This window comes from Zonotrichia albicollis, chromosome 3, assembly GCF_047830755.1.
Source record: "Zonotrichia albicollis isolate bZonAlb1 chromosome 3, bZonAlb1.hap1, whole genome shotgun sequence".
NCBI lineage: Eukaryota > Metazoa > Chordata > Aves > Passeriformes > Passerellidae > Zonotrichia > Zonotrichia albicollis.
Window position 1 is genome coordinate 39,680,361 of NC_133821.1, and position 24,888 is coordinate 39,705,248.

At 42.7% G+C, this 24,888-nt stretch overlaps 1 long non-coding RNA gene across 2 annotated transcripts; it reads right to left on the reverse strand.

The window, feature by feature from the left end:
- Positions 1 to 1,381: 1,381 nt before the first annotated feature.
- On the reverse strand, positions 1,382 to 8,379 carry LOC113458752 (uncharacterized). Of its 2 annotated transcripts, none has more exons than XR_003379296.2 (4): positions 7,960 to 8,379; positions 6,865 to 6,971; positions 5,406 to 5,468; positions 1,382 to 2,898 (listed from the first exon to the last, which is right to left on the reverse strand). It is a non-coding gene; the product is annotated as an uncharacterized LOC113458752 (long non-coding RNA). The 2 variants fall into 2 exon arrangements; XR_012579482.1 differs by having other exon boundaries at positions 6,865 to 7,064.
- Positions 8,380 to 24,888: the final 16,509 nt, after the last annotated feature.

The window sequence follows — 24,888 nt, forward strand, 5'->3', positions numbered from 1 at the left end:
TCTGTTATGGATTTTAGTTGCTTCTTGCATGGTGCAGTTCAGCCCTGTATGTATCTCATAACAAACATGTGCATCAGAAATTCTGCTTAATCCAAGAAAGAACCCTAAAGCAGAGGGTAGAGAAGAGGATCACATGCTGAAAAGATGCAATTAAAGCTTTAATGACAAATACACTAAGCTGAAGAGGGATGAGAGAAAGAAAGCTGCTCATAGGATTTTTAGTTTAGAGGATTTTAAAAAATGATCTGTCACTCTTTTCCTGTCTGTGTGAGGTCTCACTATTGTCATGCATGCCATGCTACACCAGGTATTTAGCACATTATACAAGTGGCACACCCTGGAAAATGCTCTATAACAAGAGGTGTCACACTAGTGTAGGAATACTAAATGTCTTCTCATGCTTTAGCATCAAATCCTCTTGTTTCTGTGGCAGCCAACACTTCAGAAAGAGATATGCTAAAGTGAGTATGAAAACTTACAAGCACCACATCTATGGCTTTTTTTGTTTCAGTCTTAGAAGGGTCAGGCATTTTCACTGGCTTGAAAAAAATTTCATCAGCTGAGAGGGCTTCCTAGTACAAATTTTAACTGAGTCTCAGTGTGGGTGTTCCTGTGCTCAGATTTGTTAAGCCTAGGTGCTTAACTATATCAGCAGATTCAGGGAATGTAATTCTTGTCCATAAATAGCTTTGTGCTTGCTTTGCAGAGGAAAGAGTTAAAAGGAATGGCTTTTGAAGAGAAAAGTGTTCCATTTAATAATTGATTTTTCTTTTTTTTTTAAACATCAAAAAACACTGGCTAGGATGGTGAGTCACCACTAACAGCAACAGTGGCTTGCATTTCAAAGAGCTGCCATGGAAAAAAACCCGAAGAGTTAACTTAGTAATAAAAGTTTCACAGCTCATGCAGCTTTAATTATTCACCAGGACACAAAATCGTAACCATAAATTATAATGCTATGAATGATTGAGGGTTTCTAACAGGCACAAAGCAAAAAGAAACACTTTGCAAAGCCCAACCATTGTTGGACTAATTAAATGTCTTTGAATAGGTCCTAATATCCAACTCTGAATTCCCTTATCTCTGCAGGTGTCATTGCAAGTTAACATTAGCTGCCAAAACTGGTCATGCTTGAGCTGATGTTCATCTCTGTTGCTTGTTGCTCAAAGCAAGCCCAAGGAAGCTCTTTTGGGCAGAAGATGCTTTCCCTGGCCAGGAACAGGAGAGAGAACTCAGGTCAACACAAGCCTCAAGTGACCCTCAGTGGTGCAAAGGTCCTCCTCAAACTGGCATGGAACTTCACAAAGAAATCTGTTTATTCTGCCTACTAAAGCAGAAAAAGGACTCATCTCAGGAAAAGAGTGAATTTGCTCAGTAGGACTCTGAAGGGAGTCTGATGAGACCTAGTCTTCTGCCAGTCAGGGTTTTATGCTTCACACAGAGGTGGAAGTTAGTCTTGGAGAAGAAGGAAAAGCTTATTCCCACTATTAAACTGGGAATAACACTCACATGGCTGCCTGAGAACAGAATTCCTACCTTCAGATCACCCAGGGAAAAATCCCCTGAAACTTAAGGGGAGTAGGAGCTGTCAGGAAACAGAAATTGGGCTGTGTGTTAAAAAAAATCCAAACAAATAAAGAACACGGCATAGGTTATATATGACAGATTCCAGTGTTTAGGACCCAGAAACATTAAGAATATTATAAGATAAAAGAGCATAAGGAACTTTCTGCTTAGGACTCTTAGCTCTGAGATTGTCCCTGAAAATGGGAAATAATATGGAAAACAGGTCTTAAAGACACTGGGGTGAAATTTACTCCTATTGGGTATGTGTTTTAGCATTTTTAGTTTTGAATAATGCCTGTTCTTTTGATGCTTGCTGTATTGTATTGCTGTATTTTCAAACTTTACTGCTTGCACTCATGATTTTGAATGATCTCCCATTTTATTTGAAATAAAGAAGATCTGTTGCTAGCTTCTGTGTCTGTGGCAAATGATTGTGACTTCAAAAAAAACACATAAAACCTTGGGAAAGTAATTTAAAGACCAAGGAGTTGTTTTATCATAAGGTTTTGGGTCCTGACTGAGAACTTAGTTATGGTGATGCAGGGACAGCTTTTCCAAGGGGAATTGGTGCTTAGCAGAAGCCTTCAGCTGAAAGCTTAAGCTTTACCTGGGGCATGAATGTTTAAATGGAGCATTTACCCCTTGATGGCATTTAAGTGCTGAGGTCAGATGTCTGTGCACACTGTGCAGTCCCTGGGGAGGGATGGGTCCTGTCAGTCCCTGGAGATGAGGCACCCTGGGAGAGCCTGCAGCAGCACCCACCTGTCAGATGGGACCTGTCACTGCCACTGGGCAGTCCAGCTGTGGCAGCTGGAGCTGCACTTGAGCTGACAAACTCTGCTTCTTCAGCAGAGACAGACAGCACAGCCCCAGAGCATGAAATGGGTGCAGCTTGCTAGATAGTGATGGCAGCATGATCAAAGCTTCCTACGGCCGTGACTTGATCAGAGCCGGATGAGATGTTCGTTTTACAAGTTCCACAAAGCAGAGCAAAAAGCTTTAAATTAAAAAAGACAGGGTTTAAAAACCAAATGGAAAACCCCAAATAACCCCACATTGAAATAAAGAATACGATCTGTTGCTCTGTAAACAGAGAAAAGTTAAAATTAAAGTCAAAATTAAAATAAACAGAAATAGAGGGAAGGACTTGATAAACTGACCCTGCCAAGCCCACTCTTCCTTCCATCCTCCTGTGGTTTCAGTCATTCTGTGACTTTACCAGCTGGAGCCACCTGTGCTTAGCCCTGATTTGGTCCCTGTCAGCCTGATGCTGGGATGTACCAAGGGGATTTTGATGTGCAGACATTTACAGTTTAAGCGAGAAACAGGCATCTGCCAAGAGAAGAAGGAAAAACCAAAAATGTTAAGCAACCTGAATTTGTGCTATTGTGACTTTTGCATGTAGGTTCCAACACACTGTCCCTTTGGAGAGACATGAGATCCTTTGCTGTTTCAGAGGCTGGTGAATGTGCTTGTAGGTAGGTCTCTCTCCTCCCAGCCAACTGAAGCTAACACACAAGATAAAATGTTGTCTTAAAAAGAACAATACCATAAATAAATAATCAAACAAAATCTGAGATGGGTTCTGAATCTGAGCATGCAGCAGTTTTTTGGGTATCTAAGCACATTTACAATATGCTGGGAAAGTTTGCTCTTCAAAAACTGTTTCCATTAAAATTTTAGTACCTAATAAACAGCCTGACCCACAGCTCTGTTCTTTGAGCAAAACAGATGGAGGGTGTTTTAAGTGTCAGCACTAGGACATTTGTGATTGTGACATCAGGAATAATGTGTCTCTCTTTCTTGCCAGCCCAGTTTCCTGTGGGGTTGGGGTTCAGCAGCTGAGCCCCAAGGCTTGGGGAACTCTGACCTGGACTACTGCTGAGAATTCTATGTTCCCATATGTGTATATATATATAGGAAACCAGAAATTATGTTTCTTGCATTTTTAGGCATGTTATAGTCATGGTGATCTCAGATAAAGTAGACTTAATAATTTGATGATGTAATAATTTGTAGATGATAAAATAGCCCTGGTGGTGGGAAAAGGGGCTTTTTGGGGAAGTAAAGATTGCTTCCTATAGTGGAAGGGCTGCCGACTGATGAGCAGCTGTCCCAGAGCATCACAGTGAATGGCAGTGGCGCTGCTGAGGAGCTGAGGGGCAATGGGGAGCCTGGACAGGATTCTGGCTGAGGAGCCTCAACATGACCTAGACAACAGCTTGGCAGGAGTGAACTGTGGTCCTGGCGTCTTGCAGAGAGATGCAGGATCATGGGAGCTGCTGAAGCAGGATGGTGTGAGCCATATCTGAGGGACAGGATATTTACCTGTCAGGGAAGTGAGGGGTGATCTGGATCTGCATGATAAAACCTTGTGTTTTCAGTTGTATCATTCTGTTATTCAGGAAGTGGGGAAGCAGCATACCAAGCTTCATTCCTATTCATCCTGTGGCTGCTAAAGAGTGTGCTATTCTTGCTCCATAAATTCCAGGGATGGTCCCTAACACCTTGCTGACAGCAAAAAAGTTATCTATCTGCTGGATCAAGGCTTCTGCACTGAAACTTCCTCCCAGGAAAGCAAGGGAACAACATGACATCTCTGACTGCAATGGGCTGCCAGTTCTGAGCAGCCTGTTGGAAAGAAAACATCAAGACAGAGAGCTGCTTAGACCAGAGCTAGATAGGAGAGGCTGAGAAAGTAATTCTCCCCCAAAGACTCTCTTACCCAGCCTGATTCTTGCCCTGGCTCTGTTCCAGTGTCTCCCTGTAATACGAATATAGACAATGAAAGAATATGAATATTGACAATGAAAGCAGGCAGACTAACAGGACTCCTTTAATATACTCCTCCAAGAGCTCCCAGGGTGCAGTACAGATAGTAGGAGTGTGGTGCATTACTTGCAGCTGCTGTTGGTGATTTTGACTTCTTTATACAATAAGAAGTTAGTGTCAGGTCTACTGAAGTGAATGGCAATATGGCATGGACTAATGCTGGCATCTGCTGCTCCTTCCACTTCTCAGATCCTGCACTTAGAGAGACAGGTTCTGGGAACCTGTGAATCAGGGCAGAGCAAGGGACAGAGAAGCAGGAAAATCAGAACAGCTTTAGGAGATGGGACATTGGTCTCTGGATGTGCTGGTACCTAGAGTGTTGGGTGAAAGAAGCATTGTAAGGATGCAGAAAAGTCCTCCACTGCTGGTAAGAAGAGGAGAAAGCCCACTTCAATACTTAAATTAGTCAATCCCTTTCCCAGTCTCTTTCACAGTGATCCCATTTCCTTCTTGCGGTCTTTCTGTCACAGCCTTTCCCCTCAGGTGAAACAAGAAGAAATATTTTCCTCTTAAAATTCAGTAGAGGTGTCAAGGCTTAGCTCCTGGCAGAATTAAAAGTGCCAGACAGTGGCAGGGCAAACATGTTAAAGAAATCTTATTGTTTCTGGAACTGTAAAAGTTCTAGAGACAGCTGTGTATAAAAAGAGCTAAAATGTATGGCCAGGAAAGGCACCAAAAATGCTGCACCACAGCAGTGCATGCACATCACTGCCTGATGCTGGCTGGAGATGGACAGCCCACCTGTGTGCTTTAGTCCTGCTGCTCCCATTTTCCTGAGCTCATGGGGCTGAGGGCTGAGCTTTGAGGGATTCTTTTGACCCTGCTGTTCCTCTGCCACGCCACTCCAAGGCTTCAGGGAGCCATAAAGATGAGTATCATGCAGTTCTCAGGCAGCAATTGCTGCCATGATCCTGTGTGCTAATGTCCTCTTCATTGCCTCTCGGACACCCGACAGTGCTTGTTACCAGCTCTTTCTCTTCTGTAGAGTGTGAAAGGATAGCACTTACCTGGCACTCTAACAGATGACTTTTTATCTCCTCTCTGCAGAACAAACCTGGGCTTGGAATTTCCTGAAGGAAGAGAGATTTGTGTTGCAGGAGGCAGAGAGGCACGGAACCAGACTAAAAGTCCTCATCATCCTGCTGAATAAAAACTGGCTAAATAAAATAATAATTTGGTGCTCATCTTTCTCAGCATTCTTCAGGGCTCTAATGAAGTAAGGAGACTTTAGATGATCTACGGTGATAGCTATGGATCTATTCCAAATTGCCTTATATAAAGGGAATACATAAAGGGAATATATAAGAGGAATAATGTGCTTCTCATGAAGAGAAGAATTTTCTGATAAAGAAACTGTATATGATGCTACTGATGTCTCTTTGGCATCCTCTTGCTCGTTTCATTCCTCTGTGCTGGGGAGATGGTCAAGAAATCAGTGGACCTGACTTCCACTTCTTTCTTTTGCGTGTCAAGGATGTGCATGATTCTGCAAGGACTCTCAGGATTTATCACTGGAAGACTTAGTAACTTTCACAATGTTTTAAATGTTTTAAACCTTCTGCATCTTGGATGATGTTTTCAATAAAACTCCCATCTCCAGGAGCAGTTCTGCAGGGCCCTGCCTACCTCCCTGCTCCAAGTGTGCAGAGCTCAGGCTGGAGTCACTCCTGGTGGCTGGCAGAGATCACACTGTCTGGGACCTGGGACAATGCGGGGGAGGCTCAGGCTTGAGCTACAGCTCATGGAACTTATGGAACATATCTAGACATATGTGAGGTTAATGAGGAGCAAAGCTCAATGTTTCTTCAACAGATTTGCTCTTCTGTTACTGAAACCAGAATTCAGCCTCCCAGATTCAGAGGCTTAAAAGTGGAGTAAATTTATGTGGTGTGAAAGTGAACTGATGCTGGCACATACACCCTGTTAAACCTTCCCTCCCCTTCCCAGGATTTTAGGTGGAATGAGTGAGAAGGTTATGAACTTTTTTATCTTCCTTTTAATTTGAAGGATCAGTTCTTGCTATTGTTCTTTCTTAAACAAAACAAAACAAAGTCAGTTATAGTTTTTTACAGTGTTTTTTTTTTTTTTTCATAAGGAAAAGGTTTGTGAGACTGGGATGAGTGCACTTAGGTTGTGTGCAGCTGATACCCAGTCTAGGGAGAGTCCCCTTTTTCCCCCTTTTTACCCACTGGGAAAGGTTCTGGCAAATGGTTTAGTTCTAAACACTCTGCAAATGAGTGATCCCAGTGTCTCCAGTTTGAGTCCATCACCTAAAAGGTAGTTATTCATCAGTAATGAGCCATGCAGTTAATGTGCTGGAGACAGCATGGCTAATTGAAGGTGAGACAAAGGGTTCTTTTAATATTATTTTTCCTCCATTTGCTTTCAATACCTCTTTGCTCCTCCGTGAGATCTGATGGAAGTTTTTAATTACCTCTGAGAACAATAACTATATAAAAGCCTTACCTCTTTGTCTGAAGCAGTTTGCCTAGAGATGAGCAATGTTGTATGCTCAGGTCTCAGAAGGAAGCTGAGGTTGACAGGGATGGTAAATCCTTGTTACCCGCTGAAACCTTGGAGTAGTAAATTTTTAAAACTATTTCCATTCTGGCCAATCTGTCTTACCTTTCTGTCTCTTGTAAAGTGTTTCTCTCCCTGTTATCTGTCTGCCACACACAGAACAGTGTAAGTGGAAATATTAATATCCCTATGAAATATTTTTTGCTCTAACTCTCTCATCACATTTTGGGTACAGATATTTCTTCCTTCGTTAGCTCGCTTTTCATGTTTCTCTCCCTGGCACAGGTTGTAAGTCTTTTAGAGGTTGTAAGTCTTTAGGCAGATGATGTCAGGCACAGACCACAGAGAAAAGCTGAGCCCAGACCTTTCTGTTCAGCCCAGTCTCTCCCACAGCCCAGATGTCACAGAAGTGGGTGCATTAGGAATATAAGACTGAACTGAACAAATGGCGCTCAGGTTTTGCTATAATGACACTAAAATTTATTTCACGTTATTATGAAAAACTGTTCCCAAGCATACAGAAAACTTTTCTTGGGGAACGCTGGTGACAGAAATTAATAATTGAGAAATAAATGTTATGTGGAGACATGCAAATTGTTTCCATTTTAAAGAGTTTTGGATTTGTTTTTAGGTTTAGAGTGCACTGCAATTTTTTAGAACATATTGTAGAGATTATTTGTGCAGCATTTACCAAAAATTAAAAAACAGTCTAGCAAGAATTATGAAAGAACCAAGAAATAAAAATCCTTGATGATAATTTCAGTAACAATTCTGACAGTGCACTAAGAATGTCATCCAACACTTCATAAGAAATATACACTAATATCATATTTGCTTTTCAGGCTGCTTAAATAAAAAAAAAAACATTTACCAATGAAAAGCTTTGCCTTTGCAAAAATTCTAATTAGTTCTGCTATATGTTTGAGAACTGTCTTGGATTAAAAAGCAGAACGACCTGTCCTCCCACCCTAAGCTTGACAGAGCTTACGTAAGTTCAGAAAAGAGTTTTTAAAAGCCTTTTTTCCCCATCATTTTTTGTACCTTTTTAGCCTTTGCATTCCTGTCTAGAAGGATGCTTGGCTCTGTATCTTACAATTTCCAGCTTCACCCAAGATGCCACAAATCTCAGGATGGATGTTATCCTCAGAAGACCTGTAGCCCATGCCTCGGCTTTTCAGTTGCTATAACTCCTCAGCTGCCTAGAGGACTTAGGTGGTCCCTTTCCATTGAAAATTCATGGGAGCTGAGTCTTCAAGTCCCTTAAGTGGATTTGAAACCTGCAGCCAAGAGATGCAGGGAAGCATCCCAGCTTAAATATCAGGATAAAGTTGCTTTTGCCTCACCAGCACTGTCATGACCCTGCTGTTGCTGCTCTCTTAAAGTTCTGCCGATCTCCTCACTCTTTTTCTGTATCTGTTATGCTAAGGGATAGCTACAGAGAAATAAAGCTCTTTACTGGCCTCTTGCAGACAGCAGGGAAGTTTCTATGGAGACAAAGAAGGATGCAGTGGATTTGTGCTGCTGGCAGCTGGGGAGGACCAGCCTCGCTGACAGCTCTCAGCTCTTACCTGCCGTCACATTTATGGATGGTGAGCAGCAATGCTGCATGGTCAAATGCATGGCTCTGGGCTGTGCCTTTGCCAATGCATTCACCCCATGTTGCCCCCTCTTCTACAATTTCAGATGCAATGACTCCAGGAGCTGGGAGTTGTTATTAACACACAGGGGTCACTGCAAATCCAAAACCAGCATCAAAAGGGGTAAAGTCTCAAGTTCAGAGGTGAGAGACAGCACACCGAAGAGTTCCTATTGATCTCTGGGGACACAGAGAGATGTTATAAACATATATTTGGGCAATGTTTTAGAGAGAGGTCTTTTCTCTTTGTCAAGGATCGTTGCTCTGATGGGGCCATGGAAGACAGACAGCCATGTCTGTTCAGGTGCCCTTGAGGGAGAGCTAGCCTCCAGGCACAGAGGGAGCTGGTGAAGGATATTTTCCCAAAAGTTCTTGGTTTATCTCCAAATAAATTTGTTTGCAAAAATGTATGTCTCATGAAGCATGATGCACTGTTGAATTTTCACGTGATTTTGGTGCAGTGCTTTCAGGGGGAAACAGGGAAACAAATAGCCTGTTGAGCAGGAGGAAACAGAGAGTTTCTTTTTTGCTGGGTAGACTGTAACTGCAAACTTAAAATTCCTTCCCAGAACCACATCAAAGTTTCTCTATTCCTTTGGGCTGATGCCAGCCCTTAATGGCTATGTGGAGAACCAGGAACCATACACAGACCAAAGTGTTGTTTCCTGGATACCCTCCTGGCTAAGAACTGTTCCCAGCCTTGTGAGCCAGAAACATCATGTTTTGATCCCTCCCACTTTTCCACTGTTGGTTATGATTGGCTCTAACAATAATGTGGCAAGTGGCTGCAAATGTCTGCTGAGTTTTAGAGCAGGGTTCAAATCTGTGTGGGAGTAAGCTGAGAGTCAAAAAGTGTTCAAGCCAGAAATCTGGGTAAGGCCAAATGGAAGGTTCAACAAAACCTTCTGCAGTGAAGAAGCGTCATGAACAATTTGTGGTGGGAAATGCAGTTTGACCCCTCAGCCGCAGAAGAGTTTTTCCTAGAAGCTAAAGGGCAGTCATTTTGTCCAGAGGACCTCAAGTTACCAAGGAATATGAGTTTTTCACCACCACCTGATGCTTTCAGAAGGACCACTAAAATACTTGAAAAGTCATTTCTCAGATCTCTGCGCCCCACTTCTCTGAAGCAGCAGAGTGTGACCAAAGACTAAAGCATTCTGTATGTCTTCCTGTGCTTGAGCTATCACTGCCAAGAATGAGGAAAGTTTTCCTTTAAAGTATTCTGCCGTGTTGGACAAATAACAGTCACTTGGTTAATTCAGTTTGACATGTGTCTGCTCCCTTCCCAATTATCATGTCATATTGTGGCAAGTTTATGAGCCAAAGGAGTCTGTTAGTATGCAGGGTCCTGTGGGCCCAGCAGGCATGAGAGATGACCCATTATCTCTGAGCCTCATTGCTTGAAGATGTTGAACTTTGAGTTAATGTAGGAACACCCCTATAGCTGTCACTGTCTCTTTTCATTGCAACCCTGCTCCATGTGGGGCATGTATGATTTTGTTACCTTAAATGTCATGAAATAAAAGAGTGAGGTTTTTCTGAGGACCAACAGTTCATTCTTCAGAGGCATGTTTGCTTCCTTCTAGGCTGATCAAAAGAGGAGAGAGGAGAAAGGAAGAGCCAGAAGGTGGAAGTGGTGGTAGTACTTCATAGACATGTAGAGGAGTGTGGTGGAGTGCAGGGAATGATTGACAGGGCAAACCGTGCAATGGCAATCACAGGAGCAGGGAGAGGAATTCAGAGCAGCAAAACAGTTGTAAACTGTGTCTGAGTCAGTGTGGGAGATGATGGGTGTAGGTGGTGGCTGGGGATGACAAAAGCAGGGACAAGTGAGTTGTGTCAACCTGGCCTAGAAGGGCAGCAGCAAGCTCCCTAGGAGTTATGTGCTGTAGAGAAGGGAGGATCCCATGGCTGGGTGCTTTCAATGATCTGCTGATCTTTTGACACAGAACATGAACTGAAAGTAAGTCACTTCATTGTGAAGATGTGAGTTAGCCCAAGAAGGTTCTGGTGGTAGAAAATATTAATCTTCCATGGATCTCTCAGAGCAAGAGTAGTGCTGGACGTCAGCTGCTGCCCTTGCAGGGCTGTACCCAAAGCTGCCTGGGTATGACACAGCCTGCTGTAGTGGTTTCCTTTTGCTGCTGCAGCAGAAGGGCAATGGGAAGTGCTGCAGTGAGACTGAGATGGGATTGCGCATGCCAGAGCCAGCCTTGCCTGTGGGATGGCTCTTTAGCTCTCCCTTGCCCATTGGACAAAGGAAGGCACACTTCACCCAAGTCCCTCTTTGTGCTTGTGTATGTTCATAATTCTGGTCAGCCTTTTAATTTTGCAGCAAAAAGACAATTAATTCCCTTCATTTAGCTGTTATGACTATCAAAAACCCAAAACCAAACCAGTCATATATATCTGTTCTGATTTTAGCAGTCCATGAGGAAATGCCTCCTCTGAGACAAGGTTGGTGTGATTCTCCACTTGGTAAGAGGTGGTGGGTTCAGTCTGTGGGGCAAACTGCAGACCTCATGGAAATGCACAGGAAATGGAACAGGTTTTGATACCTAGGATAGATCCAACTTTCTTCTTATAAGTAGTACTTGGCAAAATGTTTGGCTGAATCATCACTGGTGAAATATCAATAGTTTGAATGGAGCTACACTGATTTCTAACTACTAGTCCGCATCTCCAGTGTGTCCATCTCCATCCAGATCAGCTGTCTTCCTCAGAGCTCAAGCAGCTGGAGTCATGCTAATGCTTGATTTCCTCACCTTTTGAGAAAATTTTCTAGCTATGCTGTGCTGATAACAGCCTGGTATGTAAAAACCCAAGACATAAATACAAAGACAAAAACGAAGAACACTCTAGTGCAGGGTTTTCATACTGTCTTTTTTTCTTTCTGATTATGATTTAGCCTACACTCATGACTTGTAGGTAAATATATGTCTTTACTCAGAGATGCATGCCAATAGTGTTTAGCCTTGAAGCTGGAAGCTTGTAATTAATTTTGCTCAGGCCTGTAGTGAAAGCTGTTTTTGGTCCTCTCATTACTGAGAGGAGCTGCATGACTGTTTAGGGAAGCCAGAGAAACAGTCTCTGAAATTTAGCTGAGACTGCAGACAATGTGATGAAGTATCCTGAAATTTGGCTGGGAAATCCTGTTTAAGACAGGTCTCACAGTTTCTGTGCAGCCATCTGCCACCTATCACTGTCTTACGCAGTAAACCTTCCATCTAAAGTAAGTGACTGCAGTGATGTTCCTAACGAGAAGCCAAGTCTGGCACTTTTTGCCCTTGTGGAGTCAAGAGTCTGCCTGGGGCCAGACCCTGGTGTCTGATGTATTCACAAAGGGATGGGAAACATGTTGAGAAGCAAGTGTTACTTTTGTTGTATGTTTACCAGTTGGAATATTTCCACACACGCTCAAACATGGGAGCCAGGTTGTTTAAAGGTACGATGGGTGCAAAAGAAGCAGGATTTGGTTCTGCACTGCCACAAGAGCTGCCATCCCTAGCAAGGCAGAAGGTGTGTCTAATGGCAGGTCACTGCCTCTGCTCTGTGAGTATGATAGTTTTCTGGGAGGCACTGCTCATGTGAAATTCCATCAGACTGTCAAGAACGTTTCAGACCAAAGTGAGGACAGCAGACTATGCATCTTCTCCCTTGTTTGGGTTCCTTTTATTTTTTATTCATCTTATAGTTTCGTAGATGCTATGTGTTCTCTAACTCAGTAGCTAATTACTACTTGTGTTATGCTTGACTTTCAAGCTTTTGAAAGTTCCTTGATAGGTCCTAGTAGCCATCAAAATCCAAAGAGGGTAAATCAATATTTGCTTTTACATTGCCTTGTGTGAGAAAAGGTGTTTTGAAATGACATACTAACTATTCCTTCTTATTGATTTGTTTGCCATTGTCTTTCAAACTACCAAGGTTTTAAGGCATTCTTTTATTTTAAAGGTAGTTGTTTCTAAATTCAATAAAACCAGAATATTTTCCTTGCAAGACCTACTATTAAAAGCTACACATTTGGTACCACTGGCCTGTGGTTTTCTTATGAAACTAATTTAATTCTAAGGAGAAGAAGAGAGAAAATATATTATCTTAATTGCTCAGGACATTACAAAAAAGTCAAGAGAGATACTTTTTTACTTGAATTACTAGAGCAAAAATAAACAATTTTGTTCACAAAATGATAGAAACAAGAAATGGAAAAGGTCAGAAAGGGTACCTTCTCCCTTTGCCCTCACAATCAAGTCTCAGCAACTACCGAGAAACAATTCTGGCAGATTTTCAACAGATTAATGATACCTGTGTAGCAATGGCTGAAACTCACCCTTAGGCAGGACCTCAGCAGAAAGCCTATGACCTAGCCTATGACCCACAGCTTACATCATTCAAGCTCAGGGACATGAAATCTTCATTCTGTAAACCTCATGCTTTCTCCAGTTTTTCCTGGCATATCCAGGAGCATTGATTTTAATGTCATGGAAAATATTCCGATGTGGAAATATCTGCTTGGGAATGCCCTGTCTCAGGCAAACCACAGAGCCTGAAAAACAAATAATCATCTTGTCCCTGCCTCATTAGTCTGTAAGGTGAAGGCCGTGGTGGGTCACCTGGGCTCAAGCAGTAAATCCAGAGCTCCCCTGGGCATTTGTGTCAGTGACTAAACTCCATTGCCTGGAAGGGCAAGCACTCCCGAGTGTCTGTTGATGAGCTTAACAACCTTGAGTGGGTTAAATTATCCACAAAACTGATATATACATGAACTAAGTTCCCTTTTCATTCATCTACAGCTAAAATTCAGCTCATCCTCTTCAACTTAAAAGAGTGGGATAAAACAATTCCTGACTATCTTATAGGATCCATGTTGGTTTTGAGCAGCAGCGCTTAAAAGCATTCAGAAAAGATATCAAAATACTTCAAAATTCCACTTTGCAATGAAGTTTGCCTTCAAGCAAGTCACATTAGAGCCAAACACTTTGACTGATCTTATCTCAGTTCTCTGAAAATTTAATGCGTTTTCTAAGTGTGAAGAACCCCATGTACCTCTCATTCAAAAACTCTTCCTTTGCTTCCAGGAGTTAAAAAATCAGCTGGAGCCATTATCTCTGATTTGTTTTGTTTACACTTGTAAATTCCAGCTACTCTCATAAGTCTCACAATAATGGTTGTTGCCTAAAACTGCATGAAGAACTAACTCATTGTTCTTGTCAATTCAGCATCAAGAAAAAAGCTTTTTCCATTTAAATAGTGTAATCTGCTTAATATGTTACATCTGCTTCTATAACTATTTTTGTGTAGCCCTATCACCTCCTCAGGTAACATTAGTTGAGATCACAGGAGTATTGCTCTGCTGGCATAGGCAAATTAAAAAACCACAGCAATATCTGTCCAAACATAACCACAGAACCATTGAAACCCAGATCTTGCCTCTGGCAGAAAACAATAATGTGAATATTAGGGACAAAAAAAGACAAAAAAAGGGCAAGCATGAATTCTTTATCCTTGAGGACAGACCTTCATCTCCTCTTCATCTGCTGTGCTCAGGTGCAGAGCATGCGGAACATTAAGTTTAATAGCTGCTTGGGGTATCAACCTTCTGTGCATTTGACTCCTTTTTCCAGCCCTTTTACACCTTTAATCTCCTCAAGGGTTGGTGACATGGCAATGAGTTCCAGAATTGTACCACACTGTTGCAGAAAAACATTACTTTGTCTGTTTTAAACCTGTTTTAAGGCATCTCCTGGGCATAACTCTATTAGTTAGGAACATGAGATTTTCTCAGAGTTTCAGAAAATGTAGCAATATCTTCCAAATTGTTTTGGTAGACCAATATAATTTTGATTTCTATTATATAAATTTTATCTTATCTCATAAATTAAAACAAAAAGCATCCAAACAAACAAACAAACAAACAGACTTGTAGTAGTAATCTGGCAGAGGATTAAAGGAAAGATTTACTTTCCCTAGGAATCTGAGTAGTATTCAGCTGTCAGGAATAAATCTTCTCTATAACATATGGATGTTCAAAGATGCATGGATAAAACCTAGTTCTGTGTAAGCCTAGAAGATTTTGCCCTTTCTAAATTAGCATTTCCTCTCCTGATGAAAAAAGAGCAAAAGTTACAGTAGACAGCAGCTTGCATGTGTTAAGGTCCTGCTCTGTCCCAGATGCTCTGAGGAGATAACTGTAAGAACTACTACTATTATGATTTTTTCCCAATAAATGCAACAGAGGCTTGTGCTGTTTTATGAGCATAATTTAAAACTGTGGCATCAGCCACAGCAGTATCTTCTTCATTAGGACTGCACAAACATTTTAAAAAATGAAAAAAATTTTTTAATATCCCCAAAAGCTGAGTTCAAGTTCACCTTGTGTGACAAGAAAAGTTTTGGCATTTCTGATTTCACGTATACTTTGTTGTCAGTTTCTGGTTCTCCCACCTGTCTGGAGAGGCCTAAATATAGTGCCTTGCTAATGAAGAAGCATTGAAGGAACAGAGGCCTGGGATTGCTCACTTCAGGTTTGACCAGCAGCCTAGGGCTATTCATGTTCTGGGACACATTTGAAGAACACTCCCTTGACTTTCTGAAGGCCTTCCTTTCTCCTGGCCTTGTTTCACCAGTGAGAATCCTTTTCCCCAACATGCAGGAGCTGATACTTTCTCCAGAGTATGGAACGTCCACAAGTACTGTTGTGCTGCATCCTCCCCTCTATCACTTCTTGCATCTTCTTTTCCTATTTTGACTTTTCCTCCTTTCTCACCTTTCTGTCATCCTCTTTATCTTACTCAGGTCTGCCTTCTGGTTCAGTTTCTCTTAACTAAAATTTCAGAGCAATAACTCCATCTGACGACAAGTGACATGTTGCAGGGAAGCAGAGCCATGGAGCAGCCAGTGTCCTGTCCACTGGGGTGATGGTGGGAGGACAAACTGTTACGACAGTAGCATTTAGCAAGAATCTATGCTTTTTCTACAAAGCTCTGATTGACATCTCCTTCTGCCAAAGAAAGTATGCAATCTAGGAAATTAAAAATGCACTGAGGAACAAATATTTTCCACCTTCTTTGTGGGAACTACTGGTTCTGAGCTAGGGTTTCATCTTTTCCAGCTTCAATGAGGGGCTCAGTGTATGCTGAGGGTCCCTCAACAACCAATGGAGAGAAGTGGGTACCTTCAGAGAACATCTCCTCCCATTTGCCCCAGCCTGGGTAAGCTCCTCTTTGGAAATGCCACTACCTGCCACTTGACCATCTTGGCCGTATATAGATAAACACAGCCAAATTTGTGTTGTCTCATACCTCACACTGGTGGTTAAGGCAATCTGAAGCCCATCCTGGAATCTCCATCAGCTAAAATGGAGCAGTAAAGTCTTTGGGTAAGAGTGGTGGTTTTGCAGAGACAAAATGCTTTCTGCATGTTTCTGCAGCCATCAGCACAGTGGGAACAGGACAACAGGGATAGCTCTTGGATCCTTCCTCTGCCAGATCAGGAAATCATCTGTTTATTCTTGCAAGTTGAATGGCATCTATTCCATAGCTGAATTGCTTTTGGGGCCCTTTTAGCTCATCCTGGCCTCCACTCACCTCAGCCTTGCAGCGGCACAAGGACATGCATGTCCCAGAGGGGAATGTGGATCTGTTAGCAGCAAGGGCTGTCAGAGCTATCTGGTTGTTGTAGTGTGTTTTAAGTTTCTCAGTTTGCTCCCCCATTTTATGTACTGTACCCTCCTTTGTTCTTTGTAAATGGTTCCTCTCTCCCCAGTTTTTCCCGCCACTGCCTCCTCGCCAGTTAAGTTGCCTGGTTACCATACTATTTTTAGTTGCTAATGTTACAGTTTGTAGGACCGCTCCTCCCTCATCCCACCTTATAAGTAGATGTTTTCTCCTCCCTGGGCACAGTCAATCACCCCCCACTCCTCCCAGGTTTCGAGAACCTTCTCCTCTCTGGGGGTTGTGGTTGGCTGTGGTCCCGGGGCCCCTCCTTTACTTTGTATTCGTTGGTTTCTGGTGTATGTCAGTTATGTTCAGTACCTCCCTTTGAGTTTCCCCATTGGATAACTGAGCTCCCCTCCTCTCTCCTCCCCTTCCCTATAAAACCTTGTCGCTCCCCCTGTTCGGGGCCATTTTGCTGGTTGGTGCCCCTCCTCGTTGGTGCCTCCGGATCACCCAATAAACCAACTGTTCACCCCCAGCAAGTGGTCACCTCCTTTATCGGCTCTCATGCGCCACTCCGAGCTCTTCCTCCAGCCCAGCCTGAGGCCAAGACGCCGAGGGGGGCTGGCTTCTTATGCGCAGGGGCGTTGGCCTTCTCACCCCTCGCGCTAGCCGGATCTAGGGCCGCGTACGCCCTCGCGCATCTGGTGACTAGCAGGGGGCCTGGAGGGAACTGGGCTCATTCACTTTGTCAGCCTCAGCTGTGTGGGCACAAGCGGGGTCAGAACAGCTTGTCTGTGTCCCCCAAAGCCACCTCTTTCATCCCAAAAAAACCAAGCGGCACTGAAGAGCTTGAGCAGCTTCAGAGGAGCTATCCCACCACAAATGCACACACTCTCCCAAACCTGCCCTGGCTTATTGCTTGATGCAAGACGTCCATCCAGGCTGACTTGGTATAATTCTGGTAAGCTTCTGGACTGATTTTCTTCTAGTGTTTTGCTTTGCTTGGGGAAACCCTAACAGGTAGGTGTGCCCTAATGTGGCAGCCACTGCCCAGCCACCTCCTGCCTGCTGCTCTGCACTGGTTCCTCAGTCACAGCGTGCCTGTACACACAAAACCAGCATATCCTTCCTGAGTAACATGGATGGATGTCATTTTTAATTCCCTCCAAATGCTCGACAGTTTAATTCCCTAAGAAAAAGGAGGTTGTTTTGAGGAGGCTTAGAGTGGTAGAACTCAGCCTGTGTAGCCTTGTGTCCTGTCCCTATGGACAGCCAGCGGTGTCCACATAAGATGTCACACAAGAAAACCCAAAGTAATTCTTCCACCTGCTTCCATCTGCTTCCATCTGCTCAGCTTTTGGCACTTTTGATAACAATGGGGTAGAGTAATTGTTGGCAAGCTTTACCTTGTTTGCAAGATCATCTGTGCAAGGGATAAATAAACTGAAAATCTTCCCTGATTTTTCAGACTCAGGGGCACAGTGCTCAGTGTAGCCTGCCACTGGAGGTGAGCATGCACCTCCTCAATTCTCTGTCAGTAGGTTAGTTCATAATCTGCATCTCACTGAGAGGTCCCTCTGGAACTTAATTAAAAGACAAACTGCAACACAGATCATTAGTTTGCGCATGGCCCAGGAATGAAGGATCATTGTAGCCCTGCAAAATTAGCAACAGATGCCCAAAGAAATCTCTAAGCAGAGCTAACTAGCCTGCTCTGGCAGCAGACCTGGGCTGTTAGAGAGCACTACTGTACCACAACTCAGGCAACAGCAGCAGCACTCTCTGTGGTGTCTCACTGTGCAATCTTAGCAGTTCAAACAAAGTAAACACCATAGCTAAGGACATACAGCAGGTAGAAAAATGTCATTCCAGACCTTTAATCTGAAGTGACATTTTCACCTGCCTTCTAGATCAAAGCAAAAAGCATACAACTGGCAGAAGTGATGGGGAAAAGTGACCATCAGCCTCCTGCTATGGAAGATGCCATGTGCAGAAGAAGTGCAACATAAAAATTCCCATAAATCCAGCTGGCACAAAGTGTCAGCTCTCTGTGCCTGTCTTTTAACTAGTCTACTGAATACCTTCAGGGTTTTGCCCTCTGCCCCCCACATGTGTGAGAAGTGACAACCCTCCACAGCTATGCTTTTTTTCATTTTTTTTTTTTGGTCTCTCCACCATACTGTTCCTCCATGCCTCCCTTGGCTCTGAAACCTAGAAAAGATTTCAAATCCAGAGAGGTTTTCCAAGCCTTGCTGCTGCCTGTAGCAATTTTGCCTCTGGTCCACTTCTCTCTATTCTCCTCTGTTATTTCTCTTACTTGTCTTGCACATTTTTTTGAAACTTTTTAGCTCAGGGAATCTACTTTTGGTCTATGTGTGTAGTAGTTACATATCTCAGGGTGGGAATATGGTCTGGGAAGATGCATGTGGTTTAGAGTGATCTGAAAAGGACAGGGGTCAGTCCAAGGAAATTCATAGCAGAAGTTGTCTCTCAGTGTCTTTTCATTCAGTCAGATGACAATAAAGTCCAGCAGGCAAGGAATAGAAGGTGATGTTCTTATGAAAAACTTAACAGATATCCTTGGAGAGTCACAGACATTGCCTTGCTATAAACTCAGCTAAAACTCAGACCGGAGAAAGGAGTGGGTGAAGAAAAGAAACCTTTGAACAGCTTGGAGGAGTAAGTCAATAAATGACTGCTTTCTGTCTCCTAAGAAAGAAATATCCCAAGGAAACAGCCTAGCTGAGTGTCTACAAAATAGCAAAGAAGAAGTAGAGAGCTATTTTAGTTGCTATTTCTCACAAGGAAAAATGACAGTACATGTGGAAAGAGATAATACAGAAAGATTAGGCCAAAGTGGGATGGGGAAAGAGAACAGTAGCATTTTCTGCAAGTAATGTCAGAAAAGCAGTTGAAAAAGGAATGAGATTGGAATTACACTGTCATGAAGCAATACTATCACAGTCATGAGTCAGAACAGCAGGATTTTGTCTGTATGTGGAAGGCAAAGATGGGCCAACACTACTGCCAAGAAGAGAATTATATTAAAGACCACTCCTTTCCCATCCAAGCCTTTCCTGCTGTTGGTCTTGAATTCAAATTTTCACTTTATCAGACCATATTCTCATCCTGAAGACAACCATGCTTACGTCTCAGTACAGAGATGGGACTTGGCCAAAGTGTCCCTGGAGCAAGGAGATAGAAGGACATGTCATATTTTGAAGGCAGTATGATCTGCTGACTGCAGCCCTAAATCTTTGTGATTTGCTCAATACTGAGATCAGACAGGCTCAGCCACAGTACAAACTTTATGTACACAGGGAGAAGAATCTTTTCTTGCAGCAGCCAAGTCCCCTGGTATTTGCACCAGAGAGACATGGCAAGGAGAATGAATCTAGGAGACTCTGGCCTTGGATACCTTATTTTCCATAACTTGCAACATGTAAGATGAGTTATACTATTGCTAAGTTGGCATAAAAAGCTGTCAAACTGAAGTGTGAGATTATTTGACAGTGATACTTTATACTGAACGAAACCATGACCCTAGGAAAAAAGCAGAGGAAAAAGATGATGTTCTGTTGTTAGAGCAATAGTAGGTTCAAATATTCTACCATTAAAAAAGGCACAGCTACAATGAGTTACAACAAAAGAGCATTTGATGGAGAAGCTACTAGGCTTGGTGCATGTGCCCAATTCCCAGTGAACATAAATCAGTACAGCCCTGCTAACTTCAATGATGTTGATTTATAACAGCTGATAAATGAACCAGAAATGTTTCCATTTAATTTGGAGAGAGGAAAAAAATATATATCTCAGGGATACACTTTGGTAGCTGACCTGGAAGATTTGTGTCTGGGTCCTATTCATATATAATCCACAAAAGAAACAGCTTGCAAAAGTAGACTTTGGACTGAGAAAGGCTACAAACAGAGCTATCAAGCACAGGATGTCTCAAAACAAGCAATGAGTTGAAAATGTGCACCCAGTTCAGAGGAGAAATTTAAAACATTGATGTTTTCATGGTAAACAAAAGGGCTCCATTGGCATCTGCCACTACAAACGTACAAAATGCCATAAATCCTAAAAGACTGAGCCCGTGTAATTGGGCAGATAGCAAAGAAAGCAGCTTGGATGCTGCCTTAGCACAAGCTGCTTATAGAAGAGGTTTAGAAAAGAAAATTATGACTACAAGCTAATGGAGTCAGTAAATGAGAATGAAAGAGGCTTCTGAAGGATATGACTCAGAAAGGGCAAGGGGTGCCTAGAAGAGACAAAAAAGATGCAATGAAGCCAAGAATTTCAAAGGACAGGCAGAAATCGCATCTGGATTTGCTACAACATTGACAGGACCAGTGTCTTTGGTGTGTGCTGAGGCAAACCATGGCAAACCAGCAGAGGATGTGACTCAGTGCCTGGACACAAATCCCCAGGAAGCTTTAAACAGCCTTCTCAAAGTGCCTCCTGTCAGGGCTTCTATCAAGGCCATGGCAAAGCAAAATGGATAAAAGCAAGATGCTGGGTAATGAGATGCTAACTAGGACTACAATTTTCAGAGCTTCCTGGGAGGCTCACTCTGGGATGATAATTAAATTACCATTCTCTGACTAAACTTTATCTGTTTGTACAATGCAAAACTTACTTTTCCTCTCAGAATACAACCCTCAGAGGCTCCAGGTGGCACCCAGTCAGAATGACTAGAAGTTACATATTCATCATAGGTTAAGAACAGTGATCCCATGAACACCTTTTACTTCATTTTCCCTTTATGTAAAGAATTAATGCCTAGTAACATGCTAGTGCACCTATAGAATTCAGTAATATTTCAGCAGGCTAATGGAATGTTTCCTGTTTTATCTTGTCCTAGCTCTCTGAGATCTTATAGGGAAGCCAAATGTTTTTTTTAGAACTATTAAAAATGCCAGCTAGCAAGGGAGATAAGCACCTCCACATCAGAAAATAATATCTTTCTTGCAATCATATCAAATGCAGCTATATATAGCATGGTGTACAATGTATATGTGGGCAGAAAAACTAATGAGGAGACATCTGTGAAGAAAGGGTAACTGGGAGGCCAGATTTGTATAAAAGCACAGGATAATGAAAACTAAAATACCCTCTGTCCCCCATCAAAAGTACTCCTTGTACAGGCACAAAACATATTGTGCAGAAGTTTGAAAATTTGGTAATAATTTGTGGCTAGGGAGTAGGAAAAATAAAACTGGGTATCATCCTAAAACTCCCTAATTTTATTTTGTGGAAACATTTCTCATCTTGAAAGCAGCTCCTTTTACAAGTTCTTGATGGTGTAAAAGGAATTTGTCAGAGAAACTTTTCCTTCAGAATGTCACTTTCTGAGTGTTTTTTGCTGAACATAAAAGCAATTATGTAGCTTCTGGATGCTATGTAGACAACTTGCTCTCATATATACTGCTTGAAAGCTAGATTTAAAACAGATTAAAAAGAAGAGAAACCTGGTTTACTCAGACAAAGGAGTACCAACACTATAAAAAAATGTTGAGATCCCATCTGTGTTTTCTCACAAATAGTATAATTACAAATTTCCTGCATATGGAAGGAATCATAGATAGCTTTGATGGCTTAAAAAAATGTGATAAGCACAAATTACAGAGACTCAGTGTAGAAGCTAAACTTCTGAGTTCATACAGGTTCCTGCCACAGCCTTTTAAACCCTGGTTATGCTCCCTTTCTCAGATCATTCACAGGTTCCAAACAGGGTCCAACACCACTTAACCAGTCAAATGTAAACAATAATCTTTGCCACCCCCAATCTGTTTAGGGTGTAAAGTCCAAAAGTGTGATGGGAAGGGAGCTGTGCATCTCGGTGCTCCCTGGTGCTGCCCTGGCACTGCCTGACAACGTTTGGCTCTTGAGCTGGTGCTCCCGGCCAGGGGCAAGGCAGGAGTCAAGCCTATTCCTTCCCATTCCTGGAAGCCCTGTTGCCAGGCTCAGAACCTCCTAGTCATGGACCCTGCTGTTAAAACAGTTTCCCCAGCAATACATTCTCTATGTAAGACTTGATGACCCGTAGCAGATATGCATACTCCAGAATACCAGATCTCAACCTAACCTACAGCATTTCAAAGTCATTGTTCATGTGCTTGGGATGGAAGAGTTTGAGAATAAGCACACCAAAATTACGTTCTGTAGCAACACTTGCTTCTAACATTGTTCTACTGCAGATGAGCCTGCCTTGTACACTTAGCATGAAGAAAGCTGCAACTGCTCATCTCTCTGTCTGCACCTGGGCCATCAGTTGAACAGCATTAAACACACTACAGTTGCCATCTGGATGAGCCAGCAAAGGAGGGAAAGCAAAGAGGAAGCTGGGATGATAGATGAGATGTACTTAGCTCGGAATTAAAGTGGACAAAATATTTCGTATAAATTCTAAAGTATCTCCTGGTCTGGGGAAATATATTTTATTTATAAACCTGTCAGATATGACAATAAAAATAATGATGGCCTGGAAAATCAATCAGTTTGGTGGAAACCATACTTTCTGTTGAAAAACTATTCCCAGGGAAAATTCCTGGCTAATCCTTTGCTCAACAATCTTGGAGACAAGCAGTAAAAATGCATCAGTTCTCCTTGGACTTTGTAATAAGAGGTTCAGAGTAGGCAAGACAGAACTCATGTAGGGGAAGAAGGGATTGTGTTGGAGATTTTTTCAGAGATGGCCTAGAAGGCAGCTGTGAGGAGCAGGTTCTCACAGCCTGTTTCTGTGAACAGCAGAGGTTCTCAGGTTATTTTTAATTACAAGTAAAGGTGACAAACATGAAGGCCTTGAGAGCCTTGCCACATCAGAGTTCTCAGGCAGCTTTCTCATAACAAGTGGATGTTCTATCTTTGGCTGTTTTGGGAAAGCAAGAATAATTTTGAGAACCCAAATCTTGGTATTGGAAACATAAGGAGGAGTTGGTGTGTAATCTCTGACCTATTGTGAGCTCAGATTTTGCAATATGCATGAACTTGATTAACACTGTTATAAAAGGTGATTGATTGATCAATAAATCGGAGTCGATGGCTGACCAATGCAAGGTGGGTCGTCTCCCCTCCAACTTCAATAGGATTGTGCTATTCCACTGAGATCACAGCCTGTAAATGAAGAGCAGGGTCACCAAACTCATGTTGAAGTAAGTTACACAAGAAGACCAGGTGTTTGTAGAGCACTTAGAGAGGAAGTGTCATGAAGAGCATCTTCTTATCTGATTTACATCACTGTCTCCATCTCGCACTCATAGTAAAGGTTTTTTCCAGTTCACCACGTGGTAAGAGAGTAGACAGTGTTTTAAGGCTATTCCAATCATTCTTTATTAATTTTAAAGTAGCTTACTTTTTGAGCTGGGGATTGCTTTTGAATATACAGGTGCAGATACAGCCAGCTATGAAGAACAAAGCTGGTTAAGGAACTCAGCAGCTACCTCTACTATAATATTAATTATTACTATAATACTGCTACACCCTGTAATAGTATTACTCTAATACTATTATATTAACTATAATAGTAACTACTATTATAACAGTATTAATAATGTCTGTGGACACAGTAATAATAATAACAACCATTACTGCCACAGAAAGTGGTGACTTAGTGAGTCTAAGCTCCCGCTGCTCTGCTCTGCTCTCCCCAAGGAAGTCCTTCAAATAGTGCAGGGAAAGACCCATTGAAGCCAGCTCCCTCATTATTCCAACTTGAGCATGAAGGTCTTGGTATTGCAGAAAGGAGGACAGAAATAAACAGGGAAAGAAAGAAAAGAGAGAAAGAGAAAGAGAAAGAAAGCGGGAAGAAAAGAGAGAAAGAGAAAGGAAGAGGGAAAGAAAGAAGAAATGGCGGAAGTGGCGGAAGTGGTGGAAGGAAGGAAGGAAGGAAGGAAGGAAGGAAGGAAGGAAGGAAGGAAGGAAGGAAGTGGTGGAAGGAAGGAAGGAAGTGGCAGAAGGAAGGAAGTGGCGGAAGGAAGTGGCGGAAGGAAGGAAGGAAGTGGCGGAAGGAAGTGGCGGAAGGAAGTGGCGGAAGGAAGGAAGTGGCGGAAGGAAGGAAGTGGCGGAAGGAAGGAAGTGGCGGAAGGAAGGAAGAAAGTGGCGGAAGGAAGTGGCGGAAGGAAGGAAGTGGCGGAAGGAAGGAAGGAAGTGGCGGAAGGAAGGAAGGAAGGAAGTGGCGAAAGGAAGGAAGGAAGTGGCGGAAGGAAGGAAGGAAGTGGCGGAAGGAAGTGGCGGAAGGAAGGAAGGAAGGAAGATCTTTTTCAGCCCTTGATGAGAGACAGAAGCGTGGTTCCACAGGGAATATGGTTCCTAACTCACTAGGAGCTGGGAACTGCTGCTTTGTACTACGGTGTGAACTCCTCTCTGGCCAGGGCTGATGTGGGGTTGTTTTGGTACAAAGCAACATTTCCCAGCTCTTGCTGGATTCCCCTGCTGAAAGAAAATGGACAAAGTGTCTCTCATTTCCACACAGGTTCAAGACTCAGCAGAGGCTAAAGGAAGGTAAGAAAAAGGGAAAACCTTTTTTCCCACAAAGGGAAAAATCTCAGTTTTGCTTCCAGTCAGCTCCTTCCTACTGGGCCCTGCCTGTTCAGAGTCAAGAAGTCACCCACCATCTGCTTGGCAATATGTTACCCCTGGGCAGAGCAGGGACCTGGTTTTCCCTCTTAAGTACTCATA